This window comes from Rhipicephalus microplus, chromosome X (genome assembly GCF_043290135.1).
Source record: "Rhipicephalus microplus isolate Deutch F79 chromosome X, USDA_Rmic, whole genome shotgun sequence".
NCBI classification, from domain to species: Eukaryota; Metazoa; Arthropoda; class Arachnida; order Ixodida; family Ixodidae; genus Rhipicephalus; species Rhipicephalus microplus.
Genome location: NC_134710.1, coordinates 253,797,588 through 253,819,279, shown reverse-complemented (window position 1 = coordinate 253,819,279; position 21,692 = coordinate 253,797,588). Strand labels below are relative to the sequence as shown.

Sequence of the window (21,692 nt, the reverse complement as noted above, 5' to 3'; positions counted from 1 at the left end):
CGGTCCCTCGCTTGTTGCCCGCAGGTAGATGCAAATGGAGCCACTTTAGGCTCGAAAGGTGCCCACGAATGCAAATGCGTACGCATGTAACTGGAGTGCTTTCACCTCCCAGGCAATTCGGTCCCTGTTTCCCACCTGCTGCTGGCGCCCTTGTTTATGTGTCAACATGGACGCGTCCCGTGAACACCCGAGGCGACGTTAGAAGTAAAGATGGTTAAATATTTAGCCAGCAGTGGCACTTTGTAGACGACTCGAAGAAAGGCGGTGCAGTCTGATGCGTATATTTCTTGACGGAATGCGCTGCGATTCACAACGGCTAGAGTTGCCAGCCCACTTGTTTTTATTCAGAGAAGTAAGCAAAGAATAAAAGCGAATATATTAAGCGATTTGGGGATAGCTCGTTGAGCACATAAAGAGCATTGGGCACTTATGGTTGCATTTCTATTTTTCCTTTGGTGTTTTTTTTCTTAAAAATTTGCCACTCCGCACGGCATGATAGCATAGCGACCAAGGTGTTGCGCTGCTATGCTGTTGTTCACGTGTTCTACTCCCGCCCACATTCCATATTTCTACGTGACTGAAATGCCAAGCACACCCGAATATTTTCGTCTGATTTAGGTTTTGTTGTATATTAAGAAAACTCTGGTGTTTAAAATTATTGTGGAGTTCCACTTTACGTAGTGCACCACCATCACTGTTTAGCATGTATCATTGTGTTATCATTGGCGTTTAAAAGCCTAAACATTATTTACGTATACATTTCCCTGACTACACTATGCTTGTATAACTCTTGAATTTACTATCCGACACATATAGGAATATATAAAGACATAGAACCCACGTCCTCCGTATATTGTTCCTGCTTCCATACTTCTTCGAAAACCGCATTTCAACCCAAAACATAGCAGCCATAGTACGTATGACAAGATTGTTACTGCTTCGGCCTTAAAGCCTCACAAGAGGCGTTGAAATGCAGACTCTCCCAAGTCTTACATTTACGTTCAACTCTCGTTATTCTCGTTCAACAGATCTAAACTCAGTGATAGGAACAGAGGGATATTATAAGTTGAACTGAATCGTCCGTGTCAGCTCTGCGATATGAGATCAGGTGTTGGAGGCTATATGGAAAGGAAAAAAAAAGAGTACAAGCAGTGAAAACGACGAAGCAAATAAAGAAATACGTCAAAAAATCTAGCAAGAGATTAAGAAATGTCTAAAGCACCTCAGAATCAGAATTTTTATTGATACCAATAGAAGAATGTTACATGTGTTTAGTATATAGGAGGTCCCTAAGTGGAAAATTGTATCGGGACCTGACTGACGTAAGTGTAACAGCAAGACCATCATGTCGCAAATTCAGTTTTGTCTTTACATTTGCCCTAATAGTCCTAAAATCGATAGCACTTGTGTATCGATGCAGTCAAATAAGAAGTGGTAGAAGAGGCCTCAGCCAGCTTGTTGAAGTTGGCTAGAACGTGACCGAAGTGAAGGGGGACGTGCGTGATTGAAAATTGTTTTGGTTGTTCGAATGTTAGCAGGAGGTACATGCTTTCATCCAAAGAGGACGAGGGTTTTGACATCTTATATGGGTCAAAAAAAGACGCACGAGTGGGTCTTTTTGTGACCCGTTCTTCATTCACGTTTTACTTATTTATAGTTTTGTAGCGTGTCAGCACTGCTCACTGTCAAAGTCACGGTGAAAGTTGCCAGAAAGCTGCCTGGATAACAAGGAAAGATTGGCCACCAAGATGGCTGCACGTCCTGCTTCAACGAAGAAAAAGAAAGACGTGCTAGCTAGACCTTTCCCATTTTGGTTCCTTTCTACATAATTTACATAATATTATAAAAAAGTTTCACTCCTCACCACGTGCCGGAATAGAGGATACAGCGACATTACATGGGCTAAATGTCGCGTAGGGTTCTCATTTTGCACAGTGATGAACTGAGTTGGCCGATTTCAAACTTAAACCTACAAATTTAGACTACCGCAATGCCTCTATCGATAAATGACGTCCTGCGCGTTTTAGTTTAGCATTTTACGCGCCAGTATGCAGCCAAGGAGAGCGGAAGCGTGAAGCCGCACGTGGCCGTCGCTTGGCCGCAAGTGGTCTGTGCCGAGCGAGAAACAAACCCCCGTATTCACAAATGATCCTCGACTCGACTTTAAGCCTTCACTTGACAGAGTTGAGCACTGCGCCGCTGCTCGGCTGAAATTGACGCTGTGCTGCTCGAGAATCACACCACATCATCGTTGATATGCAGTGACTTGCCCTGCCTAGAGAGGGTGCTTCCATCGGCTTTCTTAAGTAAAGGTGAAGCGTCGAGTGAAGGGACGTTCTAGAATACGGGGGAAAGTCTCTATGCAAGTTCCTGAGCGTCGTCAGCGAGCGACATTCGTGGGCGCACCGGCTTGGATTACTCTAAGGCCTCCAGAGACTTCACGCTTTTCAACAGCTTTGCGTACGTCTGCGCCGCAAACCCACGAAAGCAGACACGGATCGCTTGTGCGCTAACGAATATTTGAGGAAACGCAGTGACAGGAGCAACACAACCCAACTCACAAAGACGTCGTAAGTGTGTTCGCATTAAAATTGTTTACAGTTCATCTGGAATGTGGCGTCCCAACCAAGTATGACGCTTTACTTTTCATTTGATAAGGAAACCAGTAGCGTATTACTTGCAACTGCACGTCTGTCACAGAACGAGCGCTAAAAAAGAGAGCGCGCCGCCAAATCCTTGCGACAACGGGCGGTAGAAACGCCGCGAGGTAAAAAGAAAAAAAAAGAAAGCAAACATCCAAGGCTCCCGGGCGCGCGCTCTCCCCGCAGAAGCACGGCTTCGCAGACGAACCTCCTCACCCCACAGCGGCGGCCGGGCAAGCGCTAGAAATTTCCAGAACGAGGGAGGCGTGGCTACGCCGAGCTGAGTCACCCGACGCGGAGGGCTGACAAACCGTCTCGCCTCTCTCCAGCCTTCGCTGCGTATCGCGCCGACGAAAGGACGAGAAAATTCTGGAAAGTGGCGCGGAAGGTATTTAATCGAGCGGCCGAGACGAGAAAGCAGGAGGTGACGGAAGTTAACGCCAGAACGCGTAGGAATTCCGCCGTGTAGTCGGCGAAGGTTCTGCCCGTAGTGACAGAACAGGAGGAGACGGAAGTGAGCGCCTGAGTGCGTAGAGAGTCCGCCGTGTAGTCGGCGAAGTTTGTGGTCCGTAGGGACGGCTCGAGCTACAGGCAAGAGTGTGTGTTTACCGCTATCGAGCGAAGACGCGGGCAACAGCTGCGTGTGTGAAGCCGACGGATTTCCGGCGAAGAAGTTGAAGTTGGAAGAGTGGCCAATTGAAGACGGGAGGTTTCCTGGAAGAGAACTTCGAGAGCTGCGGAACGACAACAACGCTGGACTTTGAGTGAGTGATTCTCGGAAGAGTATCATTCAGACTTTTGTTCCAAGGACTTTGGACTGAATAGGTTTTATATCTCGTTGGTCTTTAAGTGTCTTGGTTGTTCAATGCATGCGACTGCATTGTAGTGCGTATTGTTGTCTGTGTCCGTTGTTTCAAGTGTGGTTGATTGTACTGTGTAGTACATTGTTTGTTTGGTGACGTATTGTATGTAACTATTGTGGAGTGTGCATACGTGTGTATTGTTTTTGATCTGCCGTTAATGAGAATATAATTTTGTTTGTTTATCAACTCTCGGCTCTGTCTTGTTCTTTGGGCCACAGCCGGCGTCCGCTGGCACACCAATAAGGACCACTTCTAAATTGTCCACGCTTTCGTGGTGCGGTTCGGGGGGGCCGATACTTCGGCTCTTGGAATTAGCCCGGCGATCGCCTCCCTAATAAACGGGACAGGTGTGACAATTAATCTGGCGTCCGCGACAGGACCTTTTGGTGCACAGTGTGTCCAGAGTAGTGAGAAAGAGCCTCGAGTTGTTGATAGTGCTATCGGAACGATTTTGTGTGTTGTTCAGTGTTCTCGTTAACGAGTGCAGGGGAGTGTTCCGATAGACAGATTTAGGCAGATACTTTTTGCACGCGGCAAGGTTTTATTTACGAGTTGCGAGACACAATGGATCTCGAAAAGTTAGTTGCGCTTGGTGAGAAGATGGGTCTTTCCGGCGCCGAACTACGGAAATGGGTAAGCCAGAAGGAGAAAGAGGCGGTGGAGAGAGAAAGGTTGGCAGCTGAGAAAGCCAAGGAAGAAAAAACAGCTGAGTTGGAACGAGAGAGGTTGGCGGTCGAAAGAGCCAAAGCGGAAAAGGCAGCTGAGTTGGAGAGAGAAAGGCTGGCCGCTGAAAGGGCGAGAGAAGAAAGAGAAGCAAAGGAGCGACAGCTGAAGGAAGAAAGAGAGCAGCAATTGAAGTTGGAGCTGGAGAGAGAGAAGTTGGCAGCCGAAAGGGCGAGAGAAGAAAGAGAAGCGAGGGAGCGCCAGCTGAAAGAAGAAAGAGAAGCGGAGATGGCTGAAAGGGAACGGCAGCGGCAGCACGAAATTGAACTCGAGCGGCTCCGTTTGCAACAGCGAAACGAAACTCCCGTCCAAGCTAGAGTTGAAAGCAGCGAACGGGAAGATCACGGCTTCCGCTTGAACCCAAGCAAGCTGCTCGTAGCGTTTGATGAAAGGAAGGACGACCTAGACGCGTACCTCCACAGATTTGAGACGATTGCGAGGAGCCAGAATTGGCCGGAACAGCAATGGGCAACTGCTTTGAGTACCTGCTTGAGTGGTGAAGCGCTCAGTGTGTACGGTAGGCTGACGCCGACCGATGCAGCCAACTACGCAAAGGTGAAAGCTGCTTTGTTGAAGCGATTTAGATTTACCGTGGAAGGATTCCGGGACAGATTTCGGACAGGAAAGCCAGCTGATGGTGAGACAGCTACGCAGTATGCTGCCCGACTTTGCCATTATTTCGACAGATGGATTGAACTTTCAGGGACAGCACAGGAGTACGATGAGCTTAGAGAGCTGCTAATTAAAGAACAATTTCTTACTAGTTGCCACCCAAGCCTGTCGCTGTATTTGAAAGAGAGGAAGGCGGAGTCATTTGAAGGAATGCTTGAATTGGCTGATCAGTTCTTAGAAGCGCAAGGAGGAACTAATTTGGCCAAGGTCAAGAAAGATTGTCCCGATGAGTCGAAGGAATTGGCTCCCGAAGAAAAGAAGCGTGCACCAGAGAGCATTCCGCGATGTTTTCTGTGCAACCGAGTGGGTCATCGCGCGAAAAACTGTCGAACGATCTTTACGAGCCCTACGGTTGTAAAATGTTTTAACTGTGGTCAGACTGGGCACAAAGCAGACGCTTGTCGGAACGGAGTGAGTCAAACTCACCAGGTATCTTGTGTGCAAGCGGCACCGAAATCTGATAATAATGCCGTCACCGATGGATTCGTAGAGTTGAAGAATGGGGAGAAAATTCCTATTGTGGGGGCTGTAATGTCAAAACAGCCAACCGGTGTTACGAAGGGAATGCCAACGCTTCCTGGAAAGATTGCAGGCAAGAAGATTACGGTTCTAAGAGACACCGGTAGCTCCACGGTTATCGTGAGAAGAAATTTGGTACGGGAAAGAGAGTTGACAGGCAGAACGAAACCGGTTTGCCTAATTGACCGTACGGTCCGGATGCTTCCCGAAGCAGAAATTGAGGTTGAAACCCCGTACTTCAGCGGGAAGGTTACTGCTTTATGCATGACGACCCCCCTGTATGACCTTGTCATCGGAAACATCGACGGGGCGCGAGGGCCAAGTGATCCGGAATGTTTGGGAGAAGACCCGAAGATAGAGCCCTCGCCAACACAGCGGCCGCGAGATACAGTGGAGGAGCATCCCGTGACGGGTCTCACTAGAGCCCAAGGTGAAGCTGCGGCGCAAGAGACAGCGAAGGAGAAGACGATCGTGTCGAATGAGTCCACGGGCCGAGCAACTGGACTTACGTCGGCACGACCTCAACCGACAGACAGTATAAAGGAGACGGAGTTGGCCAGCCGGGCAAAATGTAGAGGCATTATCAAGCGGGTAAATAAACAGACAGGACCCGTCGAATGTAATGACGCGTTAACGGTGTCGGAAGAGACAACGATGGCTGAGACGACGCCTCAGATATCGTCGTGGGAAAGGGCTCGCCGAAAAAGAACGTGGAAACACAAGAATAGATCGAGCGAGCACCGCAAAAAGGGGCGCAAGCGCTGTTCGAAGTACTCAAGATAGGTGCTGAGGTGGAATCAGAATGTGTTCGGCAGGGCTGAGTGACATATGTTGTGTTAATATTCTTGTTATCCTGTGTCTCAAGTGTATGTCGAGTGAGTCAGTGTTCTGTGCGATGGTGTGATGTATAGTGTTGTATAATTGTTGGATAGACAGAACTTTGTACGGTTGTATTGTTTAGAATGTGTGATGAAGTGTTGTAGGCATGTACCTGTGGCTATATTTCATGTGTTGTGGAATTGAACTACAATGTACGATTGTATTGAGTGATATATTGTGAATGTGAAGTGTCATGAGCGACGGATTGTGTTACAGTCTGTGAGAATGTGTGGTGACTGTTCGCGCTCGTTTGTGTGGTTTTGAATATTATGAGATAATATTCTTAAAGTGGGGGGCAGTGTCACAGAACGAGCGCTAAAAAAGAGAGCGCGCCGCCAAATCCTTGCGACAACGGGCGGTAGAAACGCCGCGAGGTAAAAAGAAAAAAAAAGAAAGCAAACATCCAAGGCTCCCGGGCGCGCGCTCTCCCCGCAGAAGCACGGCTTCGCAGACGAACCTCCTCACCCCACAGCGGCGGCCGGGCAAGCGCTAGAAATTTCCAGAACGAGGGAGGCGTGGCTACGCCGAGCTGAGTCACCCGACGCGGAGGGCTGACAAACCGTCTCGCCTCTCTCCAGCCTTCGCTGCGTATCGCGCCGACGAAAGGACGAGAAAATTCTGGAAAGTGGCGCGGAAGGTATTTAATCGAGCGGCCGAGACGAGAAAGCAGGAGGTGACGGAAGTTAACGCCAGAACGCGTAGGAATTCCGCCGTGTAGTCGGCGAAGGTTCTGCCCGTAGTGACAGAACAGGAGGAGACGGAAGTGAGCGCCTGAGTGCGTAGAGAGTCCGCCGTGTAGTCGGCGAAGTTTGTGGTCCGTAGGGACGGCTCGAGCTACAGGCAAGAGTGTGTGTTTACCGCTATCGAGCGAAGACGCGGGCAACAGCTGCGTGTGTGAAGCCGACGGATTTCCGGCGAAGAAGTTGAAGTTGGAAGAGTGGCCAATTGAAGACGGGAGGTTTCCTGGAAGAGAACTTCGAGAGCTGCGGAACGACAACAACGCTGGACTTTGAGTGAGTGATTCTCGGAAGAGTATCATTCAGACTTTTGTTCCAAGGACTTTGGACTGAATAGGTTTTATATCTCGTTGGTCTTTAAGTGTCTTGGTTGTTCAATGCATGCGACTGCATTGTAGTGCGTATTGTTGTCTGTGTCCGTTGTTTCAAGTGTGGTTGATTGTACTGTGTAGTACATTGTTTGTTTGGTGACGTATTGTATGTAACTATTGTGGAGTGTGCATACGTGTGTATTGTTTTTGATCTGCCGTTAATGAGAATATAATTTTGTTTGTTTATCAACTCTCGGCTCTGTCTTGTTCTTTGGGCCACAGCCGGCGTCCGCTGGCGCACCAATAAGGACCACTTCTAAATTGTCCACGCTTTCGTGGTGCGGTTCGGGGGGGCCGATACTTCGGCTCTTGGAATTAGCCCGGCGATCGCCTCCCTAATAAACGGGACAGGTGTGACAACGTCTACCGGCTTTTTTAAAAAAATAAGGTATACGTATATGTTTTGCAATATAAAACTGACATGGTCTGCTTTTTATTTAATGCTTTGTTTCACTACAGTGAATATGGTCAGAGAGCGTTAGCAGTTGCGAAAGGTTGAGAAAGGTCCCCTGTACCAAGCTGCACTGCGCAAAACACATGACATAAAAATGGCCGTTGTGGCTAAGTGCGGCAATTCGGAGTAGATCAGAGCGGATCCTGAAGACGCTCAAGAAAATCAATGTAATAAAAATGTCTTTTCTGATTAAAATATCTATTTGCTTCTCACCTCTGAGGCCAGAATAATATAAAAGCTTAGAGAGGTTCCTAAGCTGCTTTACCATGTACCAGCCTGAACGAGCCGTGCGCTTCTTGTCCGTGTCTACCTTGCCTTCTTTTATTGTGCATATTATTATTATTATTATTATTATTATTATTATTAGTAGTAGTAGTAGTAGTAGTAGTAGTAGTAGTAGTAGTAGTAGTAGTAGTAGTAGTAGTAGTAGTAGCAGCATTAGTAGTAAGTAGTAGTAGTTTTAGTATTGTGGAGGTCCGAAACTTTTGTAAGATTTTCCCAGAAATTCAAGTTCGATACGTAAAACCAGTGAAAGAAACGCATATCTGTACAACAAAATAACTATATTAACTACCCAAAATTAGAAGACGTCGCGAAATTCAACGGACGTAATTGGATAGAACACGAATGCAAATTATTTCTGGGTGAGACAGCGATGACTGTGGGTGGATCTTTTTTCTTCTAAAGTTGTAATCACTTTGAGATAAGTTTGATTCGTCATCATCATGGGATACACGTATACTAAAATAGACAGGGCGTGCAAGCACGGACACAACAAGAAAGCCAGGACACCGAAAACAAAGACCTGTCTCTTTTAGAATAAAAACGTACCAGCTGGCTCAGCTCCCTGATTATAAGTCATTCATATTTTGGTGCGCACCATGCGACACTGTCCATTTAGCAGGTCTGTTGAAGTATGCTATGTCCTTAACTATTTGCACTGACTCTTTACCGACTCTCATTGAGTGTCAGGCGTGCCAAAATATGTCTGTATGATGCTAAACACAATAATAATTATTACATATCTGATTCGCACAAGGGTAAATATTTTATTCTAATTCTTTTTTTATCCACATGTGTTTCTTTCTATGCACGCGATTATGCTAAAGTTTTGAAAAAGCGATATATTTCGAAGGGCGAAAGCTATCTTGAGTACTGTTCTTGCGCATGCGCACCAGTCAGAATAAACTGATTGGTATTCGCGTATGGTCGCGTTGTACTTTCGTTTATCTGTTTTTTTTTTTGTGTCTTTCAGATCAAACACTTGGAGCAGGGTGGCCAAGTTTTGTGAGTTATTTCTTTGTTTTATCTTTCAGTCCTGGTCTTCCCACAGCGCTATAGATATACATTTGAAGGGCTCACAAAAGTTCACTGCGGTGCTAGTTCACTCAAGAGACGATAAAACAAAATTCTTCCCGTAAGCGCTCAAGAAAAGAAAAAAAAGTTCCGTGATCTTGCCAGCGCAACCATGGTGGCGCTTGTCTACGGCTGTCGGTGGGAGTTATGACAGCTTAATAGACGGGATAGACAGGCGCTGGCGGCCGAGCAGTTCTCTATACGTCCTCTCGTGAGCTCACCCAGAGGGGATAAGACCCATAAATGTCTACAATGTAAGCACAGCGTAGTTCAAGACAGGGACTGTGATAAATGAGGCTTCGAGCTTTTATAGTAAGCAAGTGCGCTCTCACAGACACCGTAGTAGAGATCACCGGGTACTGTAGTGAAAACTACCGGGGCCGCCTGGGGTTCCCTAAATGTCATAGAACGCTCAGCGGAAAATGTTTGGAAAAACAAGCTGACAACTTTGCGCAGAGAGCGTCTGGGCTAGGTTAGCAGTGAACAAGGGTTCCTGGCAGCAATTAACTAAGAAAGTTTATCAAAAGAAAACTAGAACTATAATTAGCGTGTATGCAGCTGCAGCGTGAGTTTGTCCGAGCGAGAATAACGTGCCGAATTGGAAACAGAGCAGACCATTGGTGTGTGTAAAAAGCTCCTTCAGTCATGCCGAACTTCGCGCGATGGTGTAAGTTCTCGCACAGTAACAGTCAAGCTTGTCACTGAACAATGAACGACTAAATTTCTTCATTTGTTAACCAGTAACAAGATTCATAACTTTATGGAACGGCTATAAAAGGTCATATGGTTTTCCATCAAACTCTTGGCTAGGATTCTTAAATTACAGGTTCCAATTGGTTGAATGCTATAATTCAGTGCAATACGAGCTCCAACTTTTTATGGCACAGAATAAATCATGACAGCTACATATAAACACGCAAAAAAATGGTGACGCTTGCACTAGGTCGCGCAAGCCTTGAAACAGTAAAACAGCTATAGGACGATTCTAAAAAGTAGTGAGGTTGTTTTTATGTTCTTTCTAAGCCTTATCTGGAGGATGAGAGCTGTTCATAGATTGCTTCTAGATTGTTGCTAGGGTTTAGTTAGGTAATGATAGATTGTTCACATTCTGATTCTCAGCGCAGGGAGGTTCTCTAAAATGTTCGGAATTAGACGCGACAGTATTGCATCCATACGCAAACGCAAAGGGAAGCCACCTGCAACCACCGGGCGAAATTCGAGCTCTGAGAAGGGAGCGACCAAGGCGAAAGATCTATTTATATCGGGTACCCTAACAAACGTAATATTCTGAATATAAAGGCTGACTCGAGCGAAGTTACCTGACACCAGCAGTCATGAAAGATATATGCTACAATTCAAAAGCCATTATACATTCTTTATAATCAGGCTATTTGGTGCGATGATTATAAGATGTATCTTGAAGGGCGGGCGATGGCTTACGTAATGTAATTCGGCATCATTTATCAGCTTCCGCTTCTTTCCCTACTTTTTATTTTTCTCGTATGCACTCCAGGGACTGACTACTCATTCTGCTGTCTGATTGTATATAAGAACAAACAAAGCGAGTTGGTATCTAAGGAAGATGAGAGCGAACAGAAGTAATTTCCCCTGGGAAGGATGGGGGGAGCTGCAGTTCTTGAATTCTGCACTTTTGAGCCGAATATCTCGCTTAACACGGCTTGAGATTTCCAGTTCTTGTACGAGTGCATGACGCTCGTATACTATACTTTGAAGAAGTATTACTTTCACCCGGCATCACCCGGCATACTTAGCACAGAAGGCCATGGCTAACTTGGGGAAAACTACGTGAAAGAAGACTGATTGGATAGGCTGTGTAAAGTGTAGTAAACATCCACTTCCAAACTTTAATAGCATGCGTGTACATGCAATTACGGATAGATTTCGCTGGGTTGTGCCAGAGATTCGTCAGGCAAATACTGGTGTAATTAAGAGCGCAGGCCATTGACGACATCTAACTTCACGCCTATATCTCTCGCGTCTCTCATGTGAAGATGCCCTGAAGGCTTCAAACTATGCTACAGACGGAACCACACTTGTCTATATAGCGCCCAGCTTGCTTTTTCAGCTTCAGTTTTATGCCAAAATACGCGTACACCAATGCCGTAGTGATGCATAATATAGCCCTACTGAATGCTGAGGTCCTTCAGCTGTAATTCAAGCGTTGAATTAAACTTGTAACTAACGTGAGTAAGCAGCTTCAGACAAACACAGCGTCCACAGACCCGCACTTCACCGCTCTATAGACAAGTGTGATTTTGTCTTTCCATGAGGGCGCCCATACTCGTAATGCCACTAGCCATGTCGGCTCCTTGTGCCCGCGATTAATGATTGTAACGATAAAACACACGAGTCTACTAACTTGCAATCGCTATCGTAATACAACAACAAAGTGTCGCACGTGGCTCTCAGCACCTCTTCGTTGTTATCCATCAGCTAACGAAAGTGCCGAAAGGCAGCAGTTCTATTCACTGAAACGCCTTTGAGGCAAATGCTCTGCACAGATGTATAATGTGAATGCGCTTTAAAAGTTACTTCGCTTGTTATACAACGCGGCCCAAAATAGGAGTTCAGAATGTTACGTGTTGCAACTATTTTGTTACTAACCTGAACTGAACTTCGCGAATTTTTCATTTTACGTGCAAGACCGTATTTCATGGGCGGCTGATAAATAGTGTGAAAGGCATTTTAATATATTGACAATTGTGCAGAAATTACCACTTGAACCATTGTACTCCCTAATAAAAAGCTGACAAAACCACGCACATATCAAAATAGAACCCTGCCTTTACTATTCTTCGCTAACGTGGTAGTGGCCTATTGAATAGGCTATCGCCCCCCGCTCATTTTTTTTTCCTTTTTCGCCCGTTTATTTTGCTTTTCGCTTTCTTTCTCATCTTTCTTCCTCTTTTTCTTAGTGCAGGGTAGCAAACGGGATGCTTCAATTTCTGGTTAACCTCCCTGCTTTTCCCAATTTTTTTTATTGCGGCTCTCTCTCTGTGCTGCTACCTGATGATTACATAAAATGTTTTAGTGTTGCTCGCTCTTTCATATTTGCCCACATAAATCTCGCTAGCTTTGCGAGTTCACCCTAAAACATATCACGCATTTTTTTCTGTGTCTTGACTGTTTTCATTTTTACTGTTTTAGTCATCCTACCACACTCATGAGAAGAAACATGAAATACTCCTGAGAAGCACTTAGATTGAAACACAGCAGAACCGTCCCGAAACTGCTGCATCCGCTTCGCATGCGCAATTATATTTACCGTGGTCGTAAATCTGTGAACTGCCTTGACAAAACATAGGCAAAGAAAAATTAATAGAAAAAAGGACAGGGTGTAAAATATGTAAATAATTCTGGCGCACCTTTGGACGCAAAGAGAGTGGATAACCTCGGGGCTCTGTAACCCGCAGACTGTTTTCCGCGAACTGTAACAGAGGCCAAACTAAAGATGCCGCGAATGACCCAATCTTCATAGCCGCATCGGTACGCTCCTTCCTCAGTTATTTCGACTTTTTATCTTCTCCCATTTCGGACAATTTTGGAAAGCTTTGCAGAGACAATTAAAAGAATTCATCACCTCGAATGAACTCAGCACGTCTGGACACAGCTGACAACCCGCACGTAATAACTAAAAGAGGATGCGCTTTGTCACACTCGGCGCATTAAAAGCTGCCGCCTTGCACAACTCGACGGTGTTTTATATTAAGCGCTACATGAGCGTGGATGTTCCGTCAAAACTCAGGGGGTCAAAAAATGCACCTTTGTGTATCCTAGAAAGAGGCCTCAATATGGCTCAACCTTCAGCTCTTCATTCGATGTGTTCAAAAATGAGCGGATATCATCATAACATTTTACTGGTTAAAACATATCGACGAAAACTTCGAAGTTGACTTCACCAAGGAAGCCAATAAGGGCCATGCAGCGTGCGATGGTACAAGAAAAAAGCAGCAAACCGGAAGGTAAAAGTGGTCATCCACTGACTAATTAGATGCACAAATGATGAGAAAGGTCTGACGATATTACTTTTAATGCAATGTACTGTTTCCAGCAAACCTACTAAAACATACACGCCATTATCAGCTCATTTTATGTTCACTTCCGGACCAACTCCTCCCCTAAAGACCGCCACTCAACCTGTATTGCGTGAACCTATTCCATTTCAAACCAGCAAACTTTCTCATGTCGTCACTCCGCCTGTGTGTTTGCCACCCTCGACTGCTGTTCTTATACCAAGGCACGTGCACTATGTCCATTTTATGGGCAGCCGGCTATTTGCCCTATACCTATTAAATGGCCCGCCGAGCTCAATTCTTTTTTGTGTAGTCAAACTATTATATCGGCAACATCTGTTTGCTCTCTAGTCAGCACTTCAGAGTCCCGGTTTCTTCCTAACATATTTTTCACTCGGTCATGCGCCGCGCTGTTCTTATCTACTTCTCGCATTTCGCTAATTTTCTAGTGTTTTTCCCCTATATCTCCGAACCGGGTAAATACAATGACGGCACACACTTATTTTCAACAGTAGTGGTGAGCGGCCGTTCGTAGTTTCGTAAGCTTCTCTCTTGATAGAATCTCCTGCTACATGTTGACCTCGCTGCGCACTGCTGCACAGATTTTTTAGGCATTCAGACTTCATGTTTTCTCGTCAAAAAACAAATGTTGTCATACAGTTCTACACATTAGTCTTAAGCCATGATTTAACACTAACCTGATAAGATATGGAACATTCGCTGCTGTTATTCACCAGGACTCCCAAACAACAAAATGTCATCGGCAAACTGAAGGTTGCCGAGATAATGGCCGTGAGTCCACGTCGGTGGGTCAGTGGCTAGGGTGCTGGGCTGCCGACCCACAGGTCGCACGTTCACTCCCGGCCGCGGTGGTCGCATTCCCATGGAGACAAAATATTAGAGGCACACGTACCATGTGATATCAGCGCACGTTAAAGAACACCAGATGGTCGAAATTTCCGAAGCCCTCCACTACGGCATCTATCATAATCATCCCGTAGTTTTGGGACGTAAAACACCAGATACTGATACTGGCCATCAATCCTTGCTCCTATTCTTTCCCTATATAACTGCCGAAGTACTTCTTTCGAAGCGTACAACTCTACACTGGCGTAAAGTACTGCTCTGAAGTGGTTGTGTCTCCTCACGTGATCATTTTCTTCGGAGCTTTTTTTCCGCTTTGCTTGTTGCAAAGCTAGCTGTGAAGTCTTCAAGAATATTTTCCGAGGTATGCACAAAGTGTTTTCAGAACAACTTGACAACGCAATTCCTTCCACCTCCACCCAACTGGTACTATCTCTACTTAATCACGTGCCTTTGCCCCTTTCACTGTAAACAAACACAGCCCCTTCGTGACATCCAATTTCGTCCACCAATGTGCAAAAATAGCATCGGTGGGTAAGGAGAGCTCTAGGAAATCGTCCGCTGATTTTCTGTGCTTTCTTTTTCTTATTTAACAAAATATATTCAAATAAATTTTTTGAGCAACATAAAAATTTTGAAATATTCACATCCACTTTACGCACGCTCCGGTTGTCTCAAAAACTAAAGGGAGACATTTTTTAGCAATCAAAAATGACTTCGAAACTCGCTTTCAGTTTCCACGTTGGGAGCTGGTAAGGCGTTAGGTGACCGGAAGTTTTCTGGGGTACAACGCTTGTGACCTTGAAAACACCCAAAGAATAAGTTAAGAAAGTGTGGACGCCATGCGTCCACCACCCGCCTTTCATACACTTGTTATATAGCCAACTTTTATACATTATATTCTTATTACACTTGAACTTGTATATAAACTATCCTCTAACGTGCCTTTATTCTTTTTCACGTCTCTGCTTGGAAGCGTGCGAAACAGAGGAGGTGATTTTAAACTTTGACACTGCCTGTCTTTCCCGTGCTTGGAATTTTTTATTAGTCTTGTTGACGCGGGAAGAAGAGCAGCTAGTGCCAATAAAGTTACCTACCTTTTTTTCTAAAACAATAATATGCAAAAATAAGAGATAAGGCAATCCCTAGCTGCGTTTAAAAAAAAGAGTACGAAGTTTAGTCTTTGAATCAGCGCACCACATCAGCTGATTGAAATTAATTGGTGATTATTGTTATTACCACGTCAAGGTGAATTTACCTATGTGAATCGAGTTACATGTTGTTAAAGCGTAAAAGCATGTCTCAAATCTGAAACGCACGCATTTCAATAATCTAATAATATGTATACTGTCGTCCTTTATGAAAGCGAACACGCGAACGCGTGGCCTGCGCTCTGCGGCGGCTGCCTACAGCACTATCAATCAGCATCAAAAGAAAACACGTTCGCTTTCAGCGTCATCTTTTGCCCCCCCCCCCCCCCCCCCAAAAAAAAAAACGAGTTATGGCCGGTATATAGGCGCTGCTAGATTGCAATTCCTCTCTGCTCACGCCTGCAGTGCGTAGTCTACTGCCAACATATCAAACGTTGTTCTCCACCACGGGGCAAGCTGCACTTATCCCCCGTTATCGGTCGCCGCGTAAGCGATTAGAGAACGTAATCTAGCAACGCTTGTCTTTTCTACCGCCCATTACTTGTTATCTTGCTAGGCAATAGACGACGCCCTTTAGATGACGCCCAATAGACGAATAACTGCCCTTTAAGTTGAACGCGAGAGACCTGCCGAGAATAATGTACGATAACACTTGTAATAACCTGTGTAGTACGTTGAGGGCATAGAACTCGAGGTGGTGCCCTGCTACTGCATTGGAAGCTTTTGCAGAAGTTCTGTGCAAAATACCAGTAGTCTGGTGCATTCAAAGCCTTTGTGTAGGTACTCTTGCCTTGAATACACGGATTTTTTTTAAAATGCAAAGCATTTATTAGAGAACTTTGGTGATTTTGAGGGTATCTAGCTCACTTCATTTTCGGCGCGGCCAGCTGGCCAAATCTTGCGTGACACAACATATATATCAATCAATCATTTTATTTCCTTTAGATAAGGTGGAGTACAGGACTAAAAGCTCAAGAGCTTGACGAGGTCCTGACCCCGTTCACAAGTTGACAAAGCAGCAGGAATGGTAGTCAATCATGTACAACAAATATGAAATAAACATACAGGTATAACATCACGAAAAAGTAATACATAAAGTTTATGAAAACAGTGCTAAGATAAAGAGAGAGTAGTTCAAATGTATGGTCATGAAGTGGCATGTACATGAAAAGCAATAATAATAAGGAAAAAATCGGCATAAATTCTGAGAGAAGTATCATTGAGGATAATGTATCAGTTGGGCGAAGTGTCTAATCTGACAGTTTTCTTTAGAGGAAGGATCGAAATCTTCGCGGTTTAAAAAATTTAACAAAGAAGGTAGTCTGTAGGACAATGATTGCTTGTCATAAAATGTTCTTGGGGTGGGTACAGTTCAAACTTTTTTGTGCCTGGTGAGTCGAACACTTGTATTTACGCTAAGTTTAGCAAGATGTGTTGTGGTATTGGTACAATGTTTGACAAACTCTTTATAGCATAACATCAGCCTGTAGTTGTACAAAAAGAAAACTAGAAGAATATCATATTTTAGAAAAAGAAGTTTTGTAGAGGACAGATAGTGTTCAGCCGCAATATGTCGTACGGCCCTTTTCTGTAGTAAGTGCAACTTGCGCAAATTCGTCACCTCAACCTCTCCACAGCAAAACAGTTAAAACAGTCATCACACCGGTTGTGCACCACACTAAGCTACAGTACTGTAACAAAGATGATACCAGTGCATTGTATATCATAATTTTGACCTTAGTGGGAAGAAGAGATCGCATACGTGCAAGAACACCAATGGCCGATGACATCTTAGAGTATAGAATATCAACATGTACATTCCACGTGAGGTGTCGTGAAAAATATACACCAAGAATACTAACAGAATAAACCATGTCTAACTGCTGAGAGCCCAGAAATAAGCTCATAATATTTATCAAGGTTTTTCATTTAGGCGTATATAAAATGACTTGTGTTTTTGAAGGGTTTAGTTTTAGTAAGTTCACTGAAGCCCAGGTATCTATAGCAGACAGTGTTTCATTAGCCATTTCTTCCATCTCTGTTTCCATGCTCTCTGTAATAAAAACTGTTGTGTCATCGGCGTAAGAGACAAATGATGCGTTGTTTGTGCAGTGTACAATGTCATTATTATAATTCAAAAATAAAAGTGCCCCTAAAATACTTCCTTGTGGCACACCTACAACGACCGGCTTCCTTGCAGATATTTCATTGTTGGCATCTACAAATTGTGTCCTCTCTGAAAGGTAGGGTTTTGAAAGAGCATGCGCTGTCCCACGCACACCATAATTTTCTAATTTGCTGAGAAGGGTGGAATGACTGATTAGGGCGAATGCCTTAGAAAAATCGACGTATATGCCTAATGCCATTTTTTTACGACTAAATGCATCTATGATTATTTCTTTATGAGTCAAGAGGGCTGTTTCAGTAGAGCGATGCTTCCTGAACCCATGTTGAAAATCTTGAAGCAAATTGTGGTGATTAAAAAATGATAACAATCTGATATGCATTAATTTTTCCATTGCTTTTGAAAACACTGGGATTATTGAAATAGGTCGATAATTGTTAATGTTTTCTTAAGTACCATGCTTGTAAACAGGAACAACGCGTGAAATCTTCATTTGTTTGAGAAATACACCTGTAGATAATATTAAATTATAAATATGGGTAAGAACAGGGCATATGATGTCAAGCACATGCTTTATGGGGCGAATTTGGATACCATCGGCGTCCAAGGAGCGGTTGTTACTAATAGTACTGAAGCAAGAAAAAATTTCCAGTGGTGTAGTTGGGGCAAGAAATAGAGTTACTAAACGCGTTTACAGGCAGGAACTGAGCATAGTTATCGAGGCCATCAACGTTATTTAACTGAGGTTTTAATGAAAACAACTCATGAAACGCATCCGGTATCGCCTTTCCCGAAAGTTTTTGGCCATCGTGACTCAAAACATCCGGAAGTACTGAAAGTGAAGTAGGCTTTAACAAAGCATTCAGTTTGCGCCAGACCACATCACTTTTTTGATTGACTGGGTCACTAAACATTGTTGCGAAATAGGCATTCTTTGCAGACCTAAGCTGACTTGTTAGACTATTTCGATATTTTTTAAATTCGCTTAGGAGGGCTTTATCTCTAGACTTCACAAATTGAGCATACAGGGCATGTTTGCGTTTAATCATACGAAGAAGCTCAGGCGTTAGCCAAGGTTTGCGTGCCCTGGATGCCCGTGCCACTTTTTTCTTGGGAAAATGATCATGGTAAAGTGTTTGGAAAGTGCGAATAAAAGCATTGTATGCAACGTCACTATCTTTCGATCTGTAAACGCTATTCCATGCCTCTTGGGCAATAACTTTGCGAAATTCTTCAAGAATTGATGAGGTAATAGATTGAATAAGAACTGGCTTTGTAGTTTTACTAGGAATGGAGTGCATTTGATTTACCAGTAATATAATACCTAGGTGATCAGTAATGTCAGTGTACAGAACATCGGCCTCTAACAAGTCGATGTTAATGTTTGAGATGAATACATCTAACAGAGATGCACCGTCGATAGTCACACGTGTTGCAGAAGATATCGTGTTTGAAAAGCCGTAAGTTGTGATGAGTGAATGGAAATCTTTTTGTAACGGGGATGATGAAAGCGTGTTTATATTGACGTCACCACCTAAGACCAGGTTGATTTTCTCTTCTAATGAATAGCTGAAAAGCTTTTCAAGGAATACAAAAAATCTTGTTGTGTCACCAGATGGAGGTCTGTACATAACGGAGAACATGTTACTGCTCTGCACTGTTAACACCTCATAATCAGCGGTTATATCAGTAAATTCAACCATGAGCTCAGCCAAGATATTTTCCTTGAGAAAGAGTGCGATACCACCCCCTCGCTTATCACGACGATTTCGGAGGAACGATTGATAGCCAGGAAGCTGAAACATGTCCAATGTGTGCGTTAACCAAGTTTCAGTTAACATTATTACCGAAAACGATGTTCTGAAAGTGTCGAGTAGCAAGCTGAAATCGTCTATTTTGTTTGGCAGTGAACGAATATTTTGATGAAAAAACGTCAATTTTGGTTTTTTAGCTGAGACTAAATGTTTTATCCCGGAAGGCACGTAACCCATTATCAAGCCAAGTCAAACTTGGTTAGGTCCCATTAGCAAATTTTCGACAGGTTCCCTGTGCTTCCAATGACACACACCCGGCTGTCCTCCGTTTCCCTCGCCTTGATACGACAACCATCAGTCCAAAGAAACTTCCACTTTTTTTCTTTTTTCAGAGCTAATGCCTGCGCAAAAAGGCGCTTGTTTTCAGGCGTCAAGTGTTCATTGATATAGATTAGAACGGCCGGGGTCTGTGGGAGGTCAAGGTCTGCCGTAGTAAACCTAGCTTTCCTAGCTTTGCTGATAAAGTCAGCTTTCTTTGCTCTCACGCAAAATCGGGCTATTATGTTTTTGTCCTTTTTGGCGGGTACACGGTGAACGACGTCAATGTCTGTAGAGGTCACTGGACACCCTATCTTGTCCCCAAGTTTTTGCAAGATGGCTTTGCAGTCCTCCCCTTGCACGCAAGGTATACCCTTGATTTCAATGTTGTTGATACGAGAGTATTGCTCTGAATTAGAAAGTCTTCTCGCTAGGTCCTCGTTTTCTTTTCTCAAAGTTTTGTTGTCCAAAGCTAACGCTTCCTGAACTTCTTTCATTTTTTCGTACAGTGAGTTAAACATCTCAAGGCTTTTGCGCATTTCTGCCACCTCTTTTCGAAGTGCGTCAACCTCACGCAACAATTCAGCATTCGTGACCATGGTTCAAAAGGAAAAAAAATACACCGGGTTGGCAGCAGCAGGAGTGGCAAATATGAACAATGGAAAGTTTCAATGGAATAAAACTAACCTGCGTAGTGAAATTCGTTGGTTTAGCGACAGAAAGCCTGTTGCCAAAGCCGCTGCTGCCAACCGTTGTGAGGAACGCTGGGCATGGTTCCGCTTAAGTAGCGTCGATGGCAGTGCCGCACCAGGGACCACTTCCACGTCAGAGCACGTGTCACTCCGTCGTAGCTGCACGTGTCACTCTGTCGTCTTCAAGAGATGATTCCGCCGGCTTGATGTGGTCATCACCGACATGCACTGTCTCGGCGCCTGTGTAGTGAAATTCGTTGGTTTAGCAACAGAAAGCCTGCGCTGCTGCCAATCATTGTATATATATATATATATATATATATATATATATATATATATATATATATATATATATATATATATATATATATATATATATATATATATATATATACACGCCTCCGCTCCGCCTATGCCTGCGTCCCAAAACAAAGCTGAGACCTCGGCACGGGTTCATCGCCACCGTCTCGTCTCTTGTTTCTCTACAAATGGTGACCCGGACGTAATTATAGTGACCCGGACAACGGACAAGCGACCGGCGCTGCACCGCTGCCTCTGAGCTTTGCGGCCATGTTCAAGCCAGCTCAAGCCTTACGGCCACACTTTGACCCGCCTCTGCTACCGTTCCGGACCTGAAGGACCTGGCGATTCTCCCAGACTCACCCGGCAGAGACCCACTGCTTACCGACGGCTACTCCACGTTGACAACCTGGACTTCTCAACGGACACCTTACGCATTTCCGCCCATGTATATAGTATTTCTTGCTCTCTTTCTTTTGTAAATAAGTTTTCGATCGTGCAAAGCGCTTGGGGGGGGGGGGGGGGCTATGTGACGTCACGCAAGATTTGGCCAGCTGACCGCGCCGAAAAAGAAGTGAGCCGCGTGGCTCGTGTGGCGCGAGCCACGAGGAATGGCAGAATGGCTTAGCTCCTAGCCTGGCTGGACGCTGCAGCGGCGACTCCGCTTATGCCGGCTGCTGCTCTACTTCGGCAGCTCGCTTACTCCTGCACGTCTCATCCTTTCATTTAACCTGCGACGACGGCACGTCTACATTGGACGCCATCACGTCGCTGCATATCTATCTATCTATCTATCTATCTATCTATCTATCTATCTATCTATCTATCTATCTATCTATCTATCTATCTATCTATCTATCTATCTATCTATCTATCTATCTATCTATCTATCCATCCGCCTACGACTTTAAGCTCTCCTAGCCTTTTCGTTGATGGTATTGATTCCAAAAATTTTATTGCATAATATGACTGTATGACGTGCTTAAGTGACTAGCCATAACATGAAAATTATTATATGTAAGACACTCATGTCATGATTTACATTTTGTGGCCTTGCTGCTCTTGCGGTGGTTTCGTTCACATGACATATTTCAAAACTTGTATGGTATGACATGACTGCATGGCGAACAAAAGCAACAGACCCTAACGCAGAATCATGACATGTATGTCAAGTAAGAACTTGACTACATACCATGCTTATGATGCACTCACGGCCGTTTTGCTAGTTTCACATATAC

At 44.5% G+C, this 21,692-nt stretch overlaps 1 protein-coding gene across 2 annotated transcripts in view; it reads left to right on the top strand.

Annotated features, from left to right (window-relative positions):
* LOC119161591 (uncharacterized) overlaps positions 1-21,692 on the top strand; it is a 146,090-nt gene that overhangs the window by 18,821 nt on the left and 105,577 nt on the right. The window contains exons 1-2 of one of the 2 annotated variants that reach the window (XM_075878945.1): positions 7,177-7,311; positions 9,116-9,147. The gene's annotated coding sequence lies outside the window, so the exon portion shown is untranslated. Of the gene's footprint in view, positions 1-7,176; positions 7,312-9,115; positions 9,148-21,692 lie in introns of those variants that run through there. The other variant, XM_075878946.1, reaches the window with a different exon arrangement.